This window comes from Callithrix jacchus, chromosome 20, assembly GCF_049354715.1.
Source record: "Callithrix jacchus isolate 240 chromosome 20, calJac240_pri, whole genome shotgun sequence".
Taxonomy (NCBI): Eukaryota; Metazoa; Chordata; class Mammalia; order Primates; family Cebidae; genus Callithrix; species Callithrix jacchus.
This window is the reverse complement of record NC_133521.1, coordinates 26,976,307-26,994,396: the sequence shown is the minus strand read 5'-3', so window position 1 is coordinate 26,994,396 and position 18,090 is coordinate 26,976,307.

Genomic DNA, 18,090 nt, shown 5'->3' with positions numbered 1-18,090 from the left:
GGCCTCAAATCGAATTTTATACTGAAAAATTATTGTGGCCTACATGTTTTGGTTATAAATTCGTATTCACCATTTATAGCACATGTTAGCCAGAAAGTCTGGCTTGAAATATTTGTCCCTGCCACTCGCAAACTTGGTGACCTTGGGCAGGTTTCTCAGCTTCTTTTTTTCCATGGGGTCACCCACTTGTTCCAGCACCATTTGATAAAAACATAATTCCCCCTTGAATTGTTTTCCTGTCTTTGTCAAAAATTGATCATATTAAATATAGTTCTCTTTCAGCTGAAGTTTCTATTCTGTTCCAATGACTTATTTGTTTATCCTTATGCCAATTCCATAGTCTTAATTATTATAACTTTTGTAGTAAGGCATTAAATCAGGTAATATAAGTCTTATAGCTTTGTTCTCAACTTTTTTTTTATATATGAAGTCTTGCTCTGTCACCCAGGCTGGAGTACAATGGCACCATTTCAGCTCACTGCAACCTCTGCCTCCTGGGTTCAAGCAATTCTCCTGCCTCAGCCTCCCAAGTAGCTGGGACTATAGGCACCCACCACCAAGCGCGGCTAATTTTTTGTATTTTTAGTAGAGACGGGGTTTCACTGTGTTAGCCAGGATGGTCTCGATCTCTTGACCTTGTGATCTGCCTGCCTCGGCCTACCAAAGTGCTGTGATTATAGGGGTGAGCCACCCCAGCCGGCATCAACTTTTGAAAATTATTTTTGCTATTCTAGATCCTTTGATTTTCCACATACTTTTTTTTCCCCACTTTTGTCACCCAGATTGGAGTGCAATGGCATAATCTCAGCTCACTGCAACCTATGCCTCCCGGATTCAAGAGATTCTCCTGTCTCAGGAGTACCTGGGATTCAAGAGATTCTCCTGTCTCCCAGTACCTGGGATTACAGCCCCACCACCACTACCACATTCAGCTAATTTTTGTATTTTTAGTAGAGATGGGGTTTCACCATGTTGGTCAGGCTGGTCTTGAACTCCTAACCTCAGGTTATCCACCAACCTCAGCTTCCAAAAGTGTTGGGATTACAGGCGTGAGATACCGTGCCCAGCCCCACATACATTCTAAAATTAGCTTGTTGACCAAGTGACCAAATTAAAACATCTCCATAATAAATCATGGTGACAGCATGTACCCCCTGGTGTGATGTGATGAAAAGGGCTTGTTGTCACTGTGGCATTCTTCCACAAAACCCATAATCATAGTCCAAGCATGGGAAAAACATCAGGTAAACCCAAACTAAGGGACATTCTACATAATGCCTGACCAGTACTCCTCCAAACTGTCAGGCTCATTAAAAAAAAATATATATATATATATATATATAAAGGAAAGACTGAGAAATTGTCATAGACTCAAGTAAACGAGGAAGACATGCCAGTTCAATACAGTGTAGTATCTTGGACTGGATCCTAGAACAGAAAAAGGGCACTAGAGAAAAGCTAGTGAAATCCAAATAAGACAGTAAGGTACCAGTGTTGATTTCTTACTTCTGATGAATGTATTATGATAACATAAAATGTTAACATTATGGGAAATTGAGAGAGTATACAGAAACTCACTGTATGATTTTTGCAACTTTTCTGTAAGTCTAAAATTATTATAAAAATAAAGGTTATTAGGGATATGAAATCTTACCATGTATATCATAGATGACTAAAATAAAATAAAATAAAGGTTATTTTGGGCAGGGCGTGGTGGCTTACACCTGTAATCCAACCACTTTGGAGGCCGAGGCGGGTGGATCACGAGGTCGAGCGATCGAGACCAACCTCGTCAACATGGTGAAACCCCGTCTCTACTAAAAATACAAAAAATTAGCTGGGCATGGGGGCGCGTGCCTGTAATCCCAGCTACTCAGGAGGCTGAGGCAGGAGAATTGCCTGAACCCAGGAGGCGGAGGTTGCAGTGAGCCGAGATTGTGCCATTGCACTCCAGCCTGGGTAACAAGAGTGAAACTCTGTCTCAAAAAATAATAATAATAATAATAATAAATAAAGGTTTTTGGTTGTTTTTTTTTTGCTGGGCATAGTGGCTCATGTCTGTAATCTCAGCGCTCTGGAGGTTGAGATAGAAGGATTGCTTGAGCTCAGGAGATCAAGACCAACCTGGGTGACATAGCAAGACCTCATCTCTAAAAAAAAATGTAAAAATTAGCTGAGCATGGTGGTGGGCACCTATAGTCCCAGCTCCTTGGGAGGCTGAGGCAGGATTGCTTGAACATAGTAGTTGGAGGCTACAGTGAGCTATGATTGTGCCACTGCACTCCAGCCCAGGTGGCACAGTGAGACCCTGTTTCTAAAAAAAAAAATTAGCTTCTTAATTTTTACAAAAGGGCTTATAAATGAATTTACAGAGAACAGACATCTTAAAAACCTTACTTTTCATAAACCATTTATTTCAGTCTTTTTTTAATTTGTAGTTTTCAATGTAGACATCTTTAGTATATTTTGTTAAATGTATTTCTAAATAGTTTGGGATTTTCTTATGGTTGTTTTTTTTTTTTTGAGACAGAGTCTTGCACTGTAACCCAGGCTGTAGTGCAGTGTCGTGATCTTGGCTCACTGCAATCTCCACCTCCTGGGTTCAAGCAATTCTCCTGCCTCAACCTCTGGAGTAGCTGGGACTGCAGGCGTGCGCCACCCCACCCAACTAATTTTTTTGTATTTTTAGTAGAGATTTCACCATGTTGCCCAGGATGGTCTTGATCTCCTGATCTTGTGATCTGACCGCCTCAGCCTCCCAAAGTGCTGGAATTACAGATGTAAGCCACCGCGACCAACCCAATACTTCAATTTTGAATGCTCCTATAAATGAATTTTCCAATTGTTTGCTGCCAGTCTAGATAAACATAATTGATTTTGTACATTGACTTAGTATCTTATATCTTGCCAAATTCACTTATAGTTCTAGTAAGTATTTTGTTGATTTCTTAGATTTATCTATGTAACAATTATGTCATCTGCTAATGGAGATGGCTTTGTTTCCATTTTCTTTCCAATCTGTATGCCTTTTTTCCTTGCCTTATTGCACTGGCTGGGACTTTCAGTACAACGTTGAATAGAAATGGTGAAGTGAGCATCCCTGTCTTGTTCCTAATCTTAGGAGGAAAGCATTCAGTCTTCCACAATTAAATATAATTTTCAGTAGATGCCTTTTATCACCTTGAGGATCTTAAGGATATAGTTTCCTGAGTTTGTTTTATTTTTATTTTGTTTTTATTAAGAAAAGATGTTGAATCCTGTTGAATATTTTCTTTTCTTCTTTCTTTTTTTTTTTTTTTTTTTGAGACAGGGTTTTGCTTTGTGGCCCAGGCTGGATTGTAGTGGCATCATCAAGGTTCATTACAGTCTTGACCTCCTGGGTTCACAAGCAATCCTTCCACCTCAGCCTCCCAAGTAGCTAAGACCACAGGCTCACACCACCACAGCCAGCTAAATTTTATATTTTTTATAGAGACAGGGTTTTTCCATGTTGCTCAGGCTGGTCTCAAACTCCTGAGCTCATGTGATCCACTCACCTCAGCCTCCCAAAGTGCTGGGATTACAGGCATGAGCCACTGTTCCTGGCCTGTTGAATATGTTTTCTACATCTATCGGAATGATCATATTATTTTTCTCCTTTATTCTGTTAACATGGTGAATTACACCGAATGGTTTTCAAAAACTTAACCATCTTTGCATTCCTAAGATAAATCGAGCCTGATTATGATGTTAATCTTTTTTATTGAATTCAGTTTTCTAATATTTTAAAAAGATCTTTGCATTTATATTCAGGAAGAATATTGGTCTGTGATTTTCTCTTCTTGAAGGTCTTTGATAGTTTTTTTCAAGCTCTTTGACAAATATTTACTGGGTAGCTACAGTAAAGCATTGTGTCGCAGTGAGAAACAAACTTTTTAGCACACTACCTGTCACAGAGAGTCCCCCCATAAATGCTGACTCTTTTGGGGGGTTATTATTTCTAGATGCTGAAAACCGAAACCCAGTTCTTAAGGAAAATTATGAGGAAGATAGCACTTACCATATAAAACAATTTTAACATGAACATTATACTATTGCTGTTTTTACAAGTTAGAAAATCCTTTCCCCAGGCTGGATGATAATCAGTGTGTATTCTATAGTTTATCTCAGATAACAGTATTTAGCAGGCCGGACACTGCTTCAGGGTAGTTGTTATTTACCTTTCAAGCTCATTCTACTGCTTTTGTACAAACAGGAAATGGTCAAGGCAAACACTATGCATGCTCCTTGAGAACACAGCAAGAAGCAAGGATGCTGTCGCAGTTTTTGCAGCCATAAGGCTTGCCCTGTGTTCTCAGACCCTTTTGAGGGGGCAGCGGTGAGGAGTGTTCCCTTTTCCTCTTCCAAGAATGAAATACAATGAGGTAGCACTCCAATCCGTTCTTGCCCTTCTCAAGATATTACGTTCCTTGGCAACATACTCTCTGCCCCTGCCAGAGGGAAGACAAACTTCTAAAGTCGCCGCAGTCCAGCACTCTCTTTCCCTTCCCAGAGCCAGGCCTGAGTCATCTAGTGTTTGGGAGGCTTCAGAAAGTCAGTGCAAAGTTAGGAACCTGTATTCTCCAGGGAATAGCTTCAGGGGCTGTCTGATTGTCAGCTTTCTGTGGTAGATTCCCACCCCCAGGTCAGCCAGAACTTCCTGGCCTGTTAGTGGCCTCTTCTGGAGTTTCACCCAAGACCATTCAGTCAGTCTTATGCCAGTGAGGCCCAACTCCCACCAGCCCAGCCCAGCTTCTCCAAGTGAAAGAAACTACAGGCTGATGCAAACAGCCATTGGCAAGGATGCTTTCCACCCTGGGTTGGTTTCCCAGGTTTCAGAACACTCACAGTTCCTCCTTTCAGTGTTTGTTAGTTTATTTTTAATAGATAATAAATACAGTTCACTTTTATTTATCCTCTCCACAGCTCTTCCCTTTTTTTTTTGAGACGGAGTTTCGCTCTTGTTACCCAGGCTGGAGTGCAATGGAGTGATCTCGGCTCACCGCAACCTCCGCCTCCTGGGTTCAGGCAATTCTCCTGCCTCAGCCTCCTGAGTAGCTGGGATTACAGGCACGCGCCACCATGCCCAGCTAAATTTTGTATTTTTAGTAGAGACGGGGTTTCACCATGTTGACCAGGATGGTCTGGATCTCTTGACCTCGTGATCCACCCGCCTCGGCCTCCCAAAGTGCTGGGATTACAGGCGTGAGCCACTGGGCCCAGCCGCTCTTCCCTTTTTATACAAAGCATAGCTTATTATAGATAAACTGTTTTGCTTTATTTCTTGCTTTATTCGCTTAACAATTTTTCTTCAAGGTCATTCCACATTTTTGTTTGTTTATTTATTTATTTATTGAGACAAGAGTTTCACCCTGTCACCCAGGTTGGAGTGTAGTGGCACAATCTTGGCTCACTGCAACCTCTACCTCCTAGGTTCAAGTGATTCTCCTGCTTCAGCCTCCTAAGTAGCAGGAATTACAAGCACATGCCACCATGTCTGGCTAATTTTTAAAATTTTAGTAGAGACAGGGTTTCACCATGGTGGCCAGGCTGGTCTTGAACTTCTTGCCTCAAGTGATCTGCCTTCCTTGGCCTCCCAAAGTGCAGAGATTACAGACTTAATATTATTTTTTCCTTTTATTATTTTAATTATTTTTTTATTTTTGAGACAGAGTCTCTGTCGCCAAGGCAGGAGTGCAATGGCGCAATCTCAGCTCACTATAACCTCAGCCTCCCAGGTTCAAGCCATTCTCCTGCCTAAGCCTCCCAAGTAGCTGGGATTACAGGCACACTCCACCATGTCCACCTAATTTTTGTATTTTTAGTAGAGATGGCATTTCACCATGTTGGCCAGGCTGGTCTCAAACTCCTGACTTCAGTTGATCTGCCCCCCTTGGCCTCCCAAAGTTCTGAAATTACAGATGTGAGCCACCATGCCTGGCCTCAATATCATTTTAAAGAGAAGTTCCAGGGCCAGGCATGGTGGCGCACACCTGTAATCCTAGCACTTTGGGAGGCCAAGCCCAGTGGATCACCAGAGGTCGGGAGTTCGAGACCAGCCTGACCAACATGGAGAAACCTTGTCTCTACTTAAAATACAAAATTAGCCAGGTATGGTGGCACATGCCTGTAATCCCAGCTACTCAGGAGACTGAGGCAGGAGAATTGCTTGAACCCAAGAGGTGGAATTGCTTGAACTGCGGCAAGCCGAAATTGCGCCATTGCACTCCAGCCTGAGCAACAAAAGTGAAATTCCATCTCAAAAAAATAAAAATAAAAAAATAAAGAGAAGTTCCTCATTCTCTTGTACAACCACATGGTATTCCATTTAGAGTTGTACCATAGCTTATTTTATCAGTATTCTATTAGCATATATTTGCATTGGTTCCAGCCTTTTGTCGTTACCTTCAATACTTCAGTGAATAACTATGTACACTTGCCCTTTGGCTCCTGTGCGATTCTATCTGTAGGATATATTACCATAAGTGGGAATAGCTGAATCAAAGAGTATGTGCTTTTATACTTGTAACAGATATTTCAACTTGCCCTTCCTATGGAATGTATTAATTTATACACCCACCCACAATGCGTAAGAATCCCTGCTTTCATAAAGTCTTACCAACAATGTGTGTGATCCATAGACCAGTGAAACAAAAGAGAAAGCCCTAAAATACACAACCAAGAATAGAAGATATGCCAGGCAGAGTGGCTCACACCTGTAATCCTGACTCTTTGGGCAACCACTTAGCTTGAAGGATTGCTTGAGCACAGTACTGAGCTTGAGCTCAGTTCAAGACAAACCTGAGCAACATAGCAAGACCCCCCCTCTTAAAAAATAAAAATAGGCTGGGCGTGGTGGCTCATGCCTGTAATCCCAGCACTTTGGGAGGCCAAGGCAGGAGGATCACGAGGTCAGTAGATCGAGACCATCCTGGCCAATATGGTGAAACCCCATCTCTAAAAATAATAATAATAATAAAATAAAATAAAAATAAGGCAGGGTGCAGTGGCTCAGGCCTGTGATCCCAGCACTTTGGGAGGCCAAGGTGGGTGGATCATGAGGTCAGCAGTTCGAGACCAGCCTGAACAATATGGTGAAACCCTGTCTCTACTAAAAATACAAAAATTAGACAGATGTGGTGGTACACACCTGTAATCCCAGCTATGTGGGAGGCTGAGGCAGGAAAATCGTTTGAACCTGGGAGGCGGAGGTTGCAGTGAGCTGAGATCCTGCCATTGCACTCCAGCCGAGGCAACAAGAGCAAAAATCCATCTCAAAAAAAAAAAAATGAAAGTGAAAAGAGGGGCTGGACAGAGTGGCTCCTGCCTATAATCCCAGCACTTTGGGAGGCCAAGGCAGGAAAATTGCTTGAGGTCAGGAGTTTGACTGGGTAACATAGGGAGATCCTGTCTCTATTTGAAAAAAAAAAAAAAAGACAAATAACCTAGTTTTAAATGGGCAAATAAATTGAAATGGACATTTTCCGAAGAAGATATACAAATGGCCAATAAGCACGTGAAAGATGCTCAACATCATTAGTCATTAAGGAAATGCAACTCAAAACCACAACAAGATTTCACTTCACACCCACTAGGATGGCTACAATCAAAAAAGACCGTAAGAAGTGTTGACGAGGATTCAGAAGAATTGGTACACTTATACACTACTAGTGGGAATGTAAAATGGAACAGCTGCTGTGGAAAACAGTTGGGCATTCCTTGCAAAGTTAAACATAGAGTGACCTTTAGCCCAGCAATTTCACTCCTAGGTATATTCAAGATAACTGAAAACATGTTCACACAAAAATTTGCAGCCAGGCATGGTGGCTCATGCCTGTAATCTCAGCACTTTGATAGACTGAGGTGGGCGGATTGCTTGAGGTCAGGAGTTCAAGACCAGCCTAGCCAACATGGTGAAACTTCATCTCTACCAAAAATACAAAAAAAATTAGCTGGGCATTGTGGCACATGCCTGTAGTCCTACCTACTCAGGTGGCTGAGGCAGGAGAATCGCTTGAACCCATGAGGCAGAGATTTCAGTGAGCCAAGATCACCCCACCGCACTCCAGCCTGAGTGACAGCGCAAAACTCCATCTCAAAAAAACCAAACCAAACAAAAGAAAAAACAGGCCGAGCAAGGTGGCTCAGGCCTGTAATATCAGCCCTTTGGGAGGCCAAGGCGGGCAGATCAGGTCAGGAGTTAGAGACCAGCCTGGGCAACATGGTGAAATCCTGTCTCTACTAAAAATACAAAATTAGCCGGGCTTGTGGCCCATGCTGTGATCGCAGCTACTCCTGAGGCTGAAGCAGGAGAATCACTTGAACCTGGGAGGCGGAGGTTATGGTGAGCTGAGATGGAGCCATTGCATTCCAACCTGGGCAACAAAAGCAAACTCCATCTCAAAAAAAAAAAAAAACTTGCTCACAAATATAATATCATTATTAATAATAGCCAAAAAAATACAAACAATCTAAATATTCAATTAATGCATGGATAAATAAAATGTGGTTGTATCCTTAAAATGGAATAGTATTCAGCAACAAAAATAACATGCCAAAACATGGTGAAAACATCATGCTAAGTGAAAGAAGCCAGTCACAAAAGATCACATTCTGTATGATTTTATTTATAGGGCATTTCTAAAAGAGGCACATCTCTAGAAAAAGGTAGTAGATGTAGTGGTTGCCTAGGACCAAGAGTGTTGGGGGGAATGGGGAGTGACTGCTAATGGGTAAGAAAAGGTGAACATGTTCTAAAACTAAATTGAATCTCGTTAAAATTATTATGTATCAAAAAATAAGATAAAATTAGATTGTAATAATGATTGCACAACCCTGTGTCTATACTAAAAAATATTCAATTTTGGCAGGGCACGGTGGCTTACGCCTGTGATCCCAGCACTTTGGGAGGCCAAGGCGGGTGGATCACAAGGTCAGGAGATTATGAGGTCAGGAGATCGAGACCATCCTGGCTAACACGGTGAAACCCTGTCTCTACTAAAAATACAAAACATTAGCCAGGCATGGTGGCAGGCACCTGTAGTCCTGGCTACTCAGGAGGCCGAGGCAGGAGAATCGTTTGAACCCGGGAGGCAGAGGTTGCAATGAGTGGAGATTGAGTCACTGCATGCAGCCTGGGCAACAGAGTGAGATTCCATCACAAAATAATAATAATAATAATTCAATTTTACAAGTTAAATGGGTGAATTGTATGGTATGTGAGTTACATCTCAATAAAGCTGTTAAAATCACAAATGCAACCCAGATGTAGTATTAGAAGTCTGGATTCAGTGTTATGCAAAAGTCATGAAGAGGAGGAGGGAGGGTGATTTAAACATATTAAAAGGCTGCAATCCCTGCCAGGTGCAGAGCCAATGAGCAAATGGATGTGAAAAGACTTTAAAATTGTCAAGCTCTTTATAATAATAGCTTCTTTTTGCTTTTCTTTTCTTTTTGTTTTTTTTGAGACACAGTCTTACTCTGTTGCCCTGGAGTGCAGTGGCATGGTCACAGCTCACTGCAATCTCGAACTCCTGGGTTCAAGCTATTCTCTTGCCTCAGCCTCCCACGTAGCTGGGTCCTCAGGCATGTGCCACCATGCCCAGGTAATTTATTTTATTTTTAGTAGAGACAGAGTCTTCCCATGTTGCCTAGGCTGGTCTCAAACTTCTAGGCCCAAGTGATCCTCCTGCCTTGACCTCCCAAAGTGCTGCCACCTCCCAGGCTTACGCAATTCTTTCTCCTGGCTCAGCCTCCCAAGTAGCTGGAACTACAGGCACACACCATCATGCCCAACTAACTTTTGTATTTTTAGTAGAGAAGGGGTTTCACCATGTTGGCCAGGCTAGTCTCGAACTCCTGACCCCAGGTAGTCCACCCTCCTCAGCCTCCCAGAGTGCTGGGATTACAGGCATGAGCCACCACACCTGGTCATTTACTGTATTTTTTTAATCAGCTTTATTAAGATATCATTTTTTGGCTGGTTGCAGTGCCTCACGCCTGTAATTCCAGCACTTTGGGAGGGTAAGGCAGGTGAATCACCTGAGGTCGGGGTTCAAGACCAGCCTGACCAACATGGTGAAACCCCATCTCTAATAAATACAAAAAATTAGCTGGGCATGGTGGTGCATGCCTGTGGTCCCAGCTACTCAGGAGGCTGAGGCCCAGGAGAATCACTTGAACCTGGGAGGTGAAGATTGCAGTGAGCCGAGATTACACTCCAGCCTGGGCAACAAGAGTGAAACTCTGTCTCAAAAAAAAAAAAAAAGATATCATTTTTTTGCACTATTGCACTTTTTATTAACCATCATCCACGTTTATGCAAGGAGAAACCACAAGGGTGTTGCTGGAGGAATGAAAGTGGCTATGGATTATGTAATAAGTTATTGGAGTGGTAGAGGAAACAGTTTTTAAATGTTTAATTTTTTGAATACATAATACATTCACATAGTACAAAACTTCAAAAAAAAATCAAAAGCCATACTATAAAGTGTCTCTTACCCACCTTTTCTGCCCTGTTTCCATCCCCTTTCACTCATCCCTCCCAGGTAATCACTTCTATTATTTTTTTCTATATTCTTCTGAGTTGCTTTCTGCAAATGCAAGTAAATGTAAATGTGCTTATTATTATTAATTACTTTTGAGACAGAGTTTCGCTCTTGTCACCCAGGCTGGAATGCAATGCCTCAATCTTGGGTCACTGCAACCTCTGACCCCTGGGTGCAAGCGATTCTCCTGCCTCAGCCTCCTGAGTAGCTGGGATTACGAGAGCATGCCACCATGCCCAGCTAATTTTTGTATGTTTACTAGAGATGGGGTTTCGCCATGTTGTCCAGGTTAGTCTCGAACTCCTGACCTCAGGTGATCTACTCACCTTGGCCTCCCAAAGTGTTGGGATTACAGGTGGGAGCCACCTCACCAGGCTGTAAATGTGCTTATTTTATCCCCTTTTAATATAAAAGGTAGCAAACAACACACAGTCGTATATCCTCTGTATTTTACTTAATGACATATCTTAGACATTTTTAGATATCCATACAAAGAGGAATCCCTCATTCATTTTTGCAATTGCATAGCTTTCCACAGTTTAGTATTCACAATTTGGTGTGAATGTACCATAATTTAGCTCAACTCTGACTGATGGAGATTTAGGTTGTTTCCAGTCTTTTGCATTTACAAACAACACTGTAATTAATAATCTTGAACTTACATTATTAGTCACATGTACAAGAAGAAATACAACTTCTAGGTGTTTTTTTGATAGTGTTAGCAATGGCACCAGTTTATATTCTCACTGGCAATGTGTTTAAGTGCCAGTTTACCCAGCCCAATACATAGAGTGGGTTATCAAAGCTTCCAAGTCATTCTAATCTTACATTTTAAAAGCTTGTATTGCAATGTAGTTTTAATTTCCATTTATCTTCTCGTTGTTTTTTTTTTTTTCCTCACTGTCACCCAGGCTGGAGTGCAGTGGCATGATCTTGACCCACTCCAACCTCTGTATCCCAGGTTCAAGTGATTCTCCTGCCTCAGTTTCCCAAGTACCTGCGATTACAGGCGCCCGCCATCACGCCCAGCTAAATTTTGTATTTTTAGCAGAGATGGGGTTTCACCATGTTGCCCAGGCTGGTCTGCAACTCCTGACCTCAAGTGTTCTGCCCGCCTCAGCCTCCCAAAGTGCTGAGGTTACAGGGGTGAGTCACTGCGCCCAGCCTCCATTTCTCTTCTTATGCTTGACATTAAACATCGATTTCTTTTTTGTCGTTGTTAGAGACAAAGTCTCGCTCTATCACCCAGGCTGCAGTGCAGTGATACAAACAGCTTGCTGCAATCTCGAACACCTGGGCTCAAGAGATCCTCCTCCCTTGGCTTCCTGAGTAGCTGGGACTACAGTCCTGTGTCACCATGCCTGGCTAATTTTTTAAATTTCTGTAGAGATGGGATCTTGCTATGTTGTTTAGGCTGGTCTCAAACTCTTGATCCTCCCACCTCAGCCTCCCAAAGTGCTGGGATTGTTAAGTGTGAGCCACCATGCTTGGCCTGATCATTTATTTTCATGGTTTAGAGTCAGAAAGGAATTTTTCAATCTTCTACCCATATCAAGTCTTGACATTCATCCTAATTGCCAAAAATTTCTTTTGAGTTGAAATGGCTTAATTTTTTAAATAGAGTTTTCTATTTTTAATATTTGGTTAAACAAAATACATCTTTTATAAACAAACCGAGCACTAGGCAAACAAAAAAAAGCGGGGGGAATAAAAGCAAGAGAAACAAAAAGCCTAGGGGTGCCCCTTATTTGGACATGAGAGTCAGGCCTGCTCCCTTCCTTAAAGGAAGAGGGCTTTTTGCCCTTGGGCATCAACATGGGTTCCTGTTCCTAAGCACCAGAAATGGGTATGAACAGAGATTCATCTTTGCACAACCCATTGGTTCAGCAATTCCAAGTGTATGGGGATTCTTTGATGTGCCCTTTTCACAGGCAAAAGCAGATTTGTGTTTTTTGGGGTTTTCTTAGATGGAGTCTTGCTCTGTCACCCAGACTGGAGTGCAGTGGCACAATCTCAGCTCACTAAGCCTCCATCTCCTGGGCTCAAGAGATTCTCCTGCCTTGGCCTCCCAAGTAGCTGGGGTTACAGGGGCATGCCATCACACTTGGCTAATTTTTGTATTTTTAGTAGAGACAGGGTTTCACCATGTTGGCCAGGCTGGTCTTGAACTCCTGACTTCAAGTGAACTGTCCACCTCAGCTTCCCAGAGTGCTGGGATTATAGGTGTGACCCACCACACCCACCCCCTCTACAGATTTGTGAAGAGGAATTTCTTCCACTTCCCAGTATATGGCTTACTACCACTGACAGTACCAGTGGCCCCAAGGTCCTGCCTGTGCAATCAGCCAGGTTGACTATGTCTTCCAGCTGGTGGTGGTTGGAATGTCATTGTGCAGGGGCAAAGAGATCTCTGTGGTGCTAAACAGGTCTGGTATAGAAGACAATATGGAAGGCCAGGCGGCCAGGCTCACGCCTGTAATCCCAACACCCTGGGAGGCCGAGGCAGGTGGATCACAAGGTCAGGAGATCGAGACCATCCTGGTTAACATGGTGAAAACCTGTCTCTAATAAAAATACAAGATATTAGCCAGGCATGGTGGTATGCGCCTATAGTCCCAGCTACTCCGGAGGCTGAGGCAAAAGAATCACTTGAAACTGTGAGGCAGAGGTTGCAATGAACCGAGATCATGCCACCGCACTCCAGCCTGGGCAATGGAGCAAGACTCCATCTCAAAAAAAAAGAAAAAGAGAAAGAAAGAAAAAATAGTGCAGAAAAGATTGTGGTAGCTGCTGAGGGGGCGTAATGCAGTAGCTGCTTGATGGGCTATTACTCTGCTTAAAAAAGGCCTTGCTGGATTGAAGATATAAGTGCAGAAAAAGTCCTGGTGTAAGCATGCACTCCCCTCACAGTGGGGAGGAAGCCTCAGCTTCATCCCATTAAGCCTGAATCCACATGCAAGTTCCGGGGTGGCTTTGCTGCTGGAAAGAAGTCTGGCCCACCGAGACCATTGATCTTCGAGGGCCAGCAGGTCATCCCCGCCTGCCCACCTGCCTTGAGGCAACCGCAACCATGTTGGCAACCTGTGGATGGCATTCATATGACACTTATTTCCTCTCTTTTTTTGTTTTCCAAAGTTACAGGGGAAAGTGGCCCACAACTATTTCAAGAAGGAGGGGCAGGTCGATCCTCAGTTGATTTGTAAAGATGAAAAACCATGTCCTTTATCACTGCACATAGCACCCAACTCGAGGGCTCTGTTTGTCACTACGGGAACTCAGCCTCCCTGCCTAGGATTTCTATCGATTCTAGCTGCTCTTAACTTCTGAGAAGCTTCTCTTCACAGTACTTTCCTTACCCAACTCTGTCCCAAACGAGTGGAATTTTTTTTTTTTTTTTTTTGAGACAAGGTCTCCACTCTGTCGCCCAGGCTGGAGTGCAGTAGCGCAATCACGGCCCATTATAGTCTCAGCCTCAGGGCTCATGCAATCCTTTCACCTCAGCCTCCCAAAATGCTGGAACCCAGACGAAACGGGTGGAATTTGATGTCAAAGACAAATTTTTTTTTTTTTTTTTTTGAGACGGAGTTTTGCTCTTGTTATCCAGGCTGGAGTGCAATGGCTCGGCTCACCACAACCTCCGCCTCCTGGGTTCAGGCAATTCTTCTGCCTCGGCCTCCCGAGTAGCTGGGATTACAGGCACGCGCCACCATGCCCAGCTAATTTCTTGTATTTTTAGTAGAGACGGGGTTTCACCATGTTGACCAGGATGGTCTCGATCTCTTGACCTCGTGATCCACCTGCCTCGGCCTCCCAAAGTGCCGGGATTACAGGCTTGAGGCACCGTGCCCGGCCTGATTTTGCCAGAGTGGGCCAATTGGGAAAACTGCTCCTCTGCTTGTCTTTTGCCCCAGAGCCTCCTAATCGATGAGGTGAAATGGTAGGGACAAAACTGGAATTAAGAAAGCAAGCAGCCCCATGACTGCTCCAGTTTGGCATTAGCCACATCCTCTTACGGACCAATCTGTCATGTGGATTCAACTACACAGCTTGCAATAATTAGAGAGCATTTTCATTATAAAACTCCAGGCCAGGTGCAGTGGCTCATGCCTGTAATCCCAGCACTTTGGGAGGCTGAGGTGGGCAGATCAACTGAGGTCAGATGTTCGAGACTAGCCTGACCAACATGGAGAAAGCAACCTCTACTGAAAATACAAAATTAGCCAGGCATGGTGGTGCATGCCTGTAAACCCAGCTACTCAGGAGGATGCGGCAGGAGAATCACTTGAATCTGGGAGGAAGAGGTTGTGATAAGCCGCGATCTCACCACTCACTTCAGCCTGAGCAATAAGAGCAAAACTCCGTCCCCCCATCTCCCCTCCAAAAAAAGTTGGAGGCAGTCTGTTGTACCACTGTGAGGTTTTTTCTGAGAGTCCCTTAAGGCAATGGATCTTTCAAACCAGTCACATGGGCTTTGTATGTACTATGTCAAGCAGAACCTGCATCAGGTACTCGTAGAAAAGGGAAAATAAGGCCGGGTGCAATGGCTCACGCCTGTAATCCCAGCACTCTGGGAGGCTGAGGCAGGTGGATCATGAGGTCGGGAGTTCAAGACTAGCCTGGCCAAGATGGTAGAACCCTGTCTCTACTAAAAATTACAAAATAATTAGCCCAGCACGGTGATAGGTGCCTGTAATTCCAGCTACTCAGGAGGCTGAAGCAGGAGAATCGCTTAAACCCGGGAGGCGGAGGTTGCAGTGAGTGAGCTGAGATCGTGCCATTGCACTCCAGCCCGGGCAACATAGCAAGACTCTATCTCAAAAAAAGAAAAGGGAAAATAAGCTAGGACCTCCCCTTTTGTTTTTTCTCCTCTCCCTTTAAATAAAACAAGGAGGTGAGTATGGTGGCTCATGCCTATAATCCCAGCACTTTGGAAAGCCAAAGCAAGATCGCTTGGGTTCAGGAGTTCAAGACCAGTCTGGGCAACACGGAGAGAATCCATCTCTACAAAAATTTTAAGAATTTGTCGAGTGTGGTGGCACACGCCAGTGGTCCCAGCTACTTGGGGGGCTGTGGCAGGAGGATTGCTTGAGCCTAAGAGGTTGAGGCTACAGTGAGCCATGTTCATGGTATGCATTCCAGCCTGGGCAACAGAGCGAGAACTTGTCTCAAAACAAAAAAACAACAACACAAAAAAAACAAGGGTTTGCGAACACTGGCCTTAAGTGCGCAGAGCGCCTACCTTCCTTTCCCAGAAACGAAACACTGAGTGGTTTTTTAACAGTCTACACATCTAACCTTTTGCACTGTCAGATCCAAAGGGGAAAAAGCTGATGAGTTCTGATGAGTTGTTTGGGAAAGTGGCAAGGGCAGACCACTCACTGTAGAGGCCCCAGCATATCATAGAGGACTGAAAGGGCCAAGGCGAGGGGAATGTTGGGCAGAAATGTGTTACACATCAGTCCCCCAACTCTGGTGAGCCTCCTCCTCTTCTGGAACCACCAGCAGAATGTCGCAGTCCTTTCCTTGCAAATAATATTGTAGAAATTTCCTGCCAGATGTGGTGCCTCACTCTGTAATCCCAGCACTTTGGGAGGCTGAGGCAAGAGGATCTTGAGGCCGGTAGTTCAAGACCAGCCTGGGCAACAGGATGAGATGATTTTTTTTGCCATCTCTACAAAAAAAATAAAAATTAGCCAGGCATGGTGGCAGTTGCCTGTGGTCCCAGCTACTCAGGAGGCTGAGGCAGGAGGATTGCTTGAGATCCCTTGAATCCAGGAGGTTGAGACTGCAGTGAGCTGTGATCATGCCTCTGCACTCCAGCCTGGGCAACAGAACAAGACCTTGTCTCAAAAAAAAAAGGAAAAGCAAAAGAAATTAACTTCTGGAGCTCACTCCCGCCTCCAATCCACCCAGGCATCTTGAGTTTGGAGTCGAGGTTATAGTAGGCCCCACCCCCTCTGGAGCACAGATCTGGTGCAGCCTTTTGAGAGGCATCTTCAGTGCTCCTGTACCACTGAAGTCCATACCCATGGAGCCCATACCGCTAGTGAGCTCAATCAATGGCACCTGCAGCCCTGCGCAAACACTTCATAGCCTTTTGTTTGAAGTGCTGCCATAATGACGTTCACATGATTGCAATTGGGATGATTCAGATATGGCCTTGTCTCCATTCCAACGCACACAACTCGTGTTTTTCATTTTAGGTTCCAGGGAGGTCTAGAAACATCCCCCTCTTCCCTCCTGAGGAAGAAAGTAAGCTTCGCGGTATTTTCTGAGGTTCATCTTATTCTCTAGCATCCATGTTTTATATTTTGTCAGTGGTAGAAAAGGTTGGAAACAAAAGGGAATGAAACCCACCTCCACTTTCTTCTCAATAGAAAAACAACTTTGGGATTAGTTTATTTTGCCATCACTGTCAACGTGCAGAGTTTTGGAAAGTCATAGAAAACATGAAGCTTTGTTTCCTTTGTCTTACTCTCCCCTCCGACCTTCCTCCAAAAAAATACAATTTTGCCATATTTTCCTCTAGGAAAATGCCAACCAGGCCTCGAGGTAGGAGGTCCAAACAGAATTGGTCACGTCGCTCCTTTTCTTCCATTTCTTTCAAATTTCTATGACACCAACTTAAGAGACAGGGCCTGGGTGTTCTCTTAAAATGCAATATTTGCAGCCAGGCTCGGTGGCTCACATCTGTAATCCCAGCATTTTGGGAGGCTGAGGTGGGCGAATTATGAGGTCAGAAGTTTAAGACCAGCCTGGCCAACATGGTGAAACCTTCATCTCACTGCCGTTAGAATAAATACGAGGATTGAAAAAAAGAAAAGAAAAGAAAAAAAAGAAACCCCCGTCTCTACAAAAAAAAAAAAAAAATACAAGGCCGGGCATGGCGGCTCACACCTGTAATCCCAGCACTGTGGGAAGCCAAGGTGGGTGGATCACAAGGTCAAGAGATTGAGACCATCTGGCCAACATGGTGAAACCCTGTCTCTACTAAAAATTCAAAAAAAAAAAATTAGCTGGGCGTGGTGGCACATGCCTGTGGTCCCAGCTACTTGAGAGGCTGAGGCGGAAGAATCACTTGAACCCAGGAGGCGGAGGTTGCAGTGAGCTGAGATCTGGCCACTGCACTCCAACCTGGTGACAGAGCAAGACTCCATCTCAAAAAAACAAAAACAAAAAAATTAACCGGGCATGGTGGTGGGCACTTGTGATCCCAGCTCCTTGGAGGCGGAGGCAGGAGAATTTTTTTAAAATGCAATATTTGAGCAGCTATCAAGGGGTGCTGGGATGGTGGGCCATGCTGGGGCCTCGGGGGCAGCCCTCCATGCCCTTGAGTGCAGTGGAGCCCCATGCAGCTCTGGCCAAGGTGGGCACAGCTCCTTCAGAAAGTGAGGACACCTGTCTCCTTAGGCTGAGCCTGAGATCGGCAGCTGTCACCCAGCCAGCATATGTGTCTCCAAGATGGCTTAATTTCTTTTCTTTTTTTTTTTTTTTCGAGACGGAGTTTTGAAGACGGAGTTGCCCA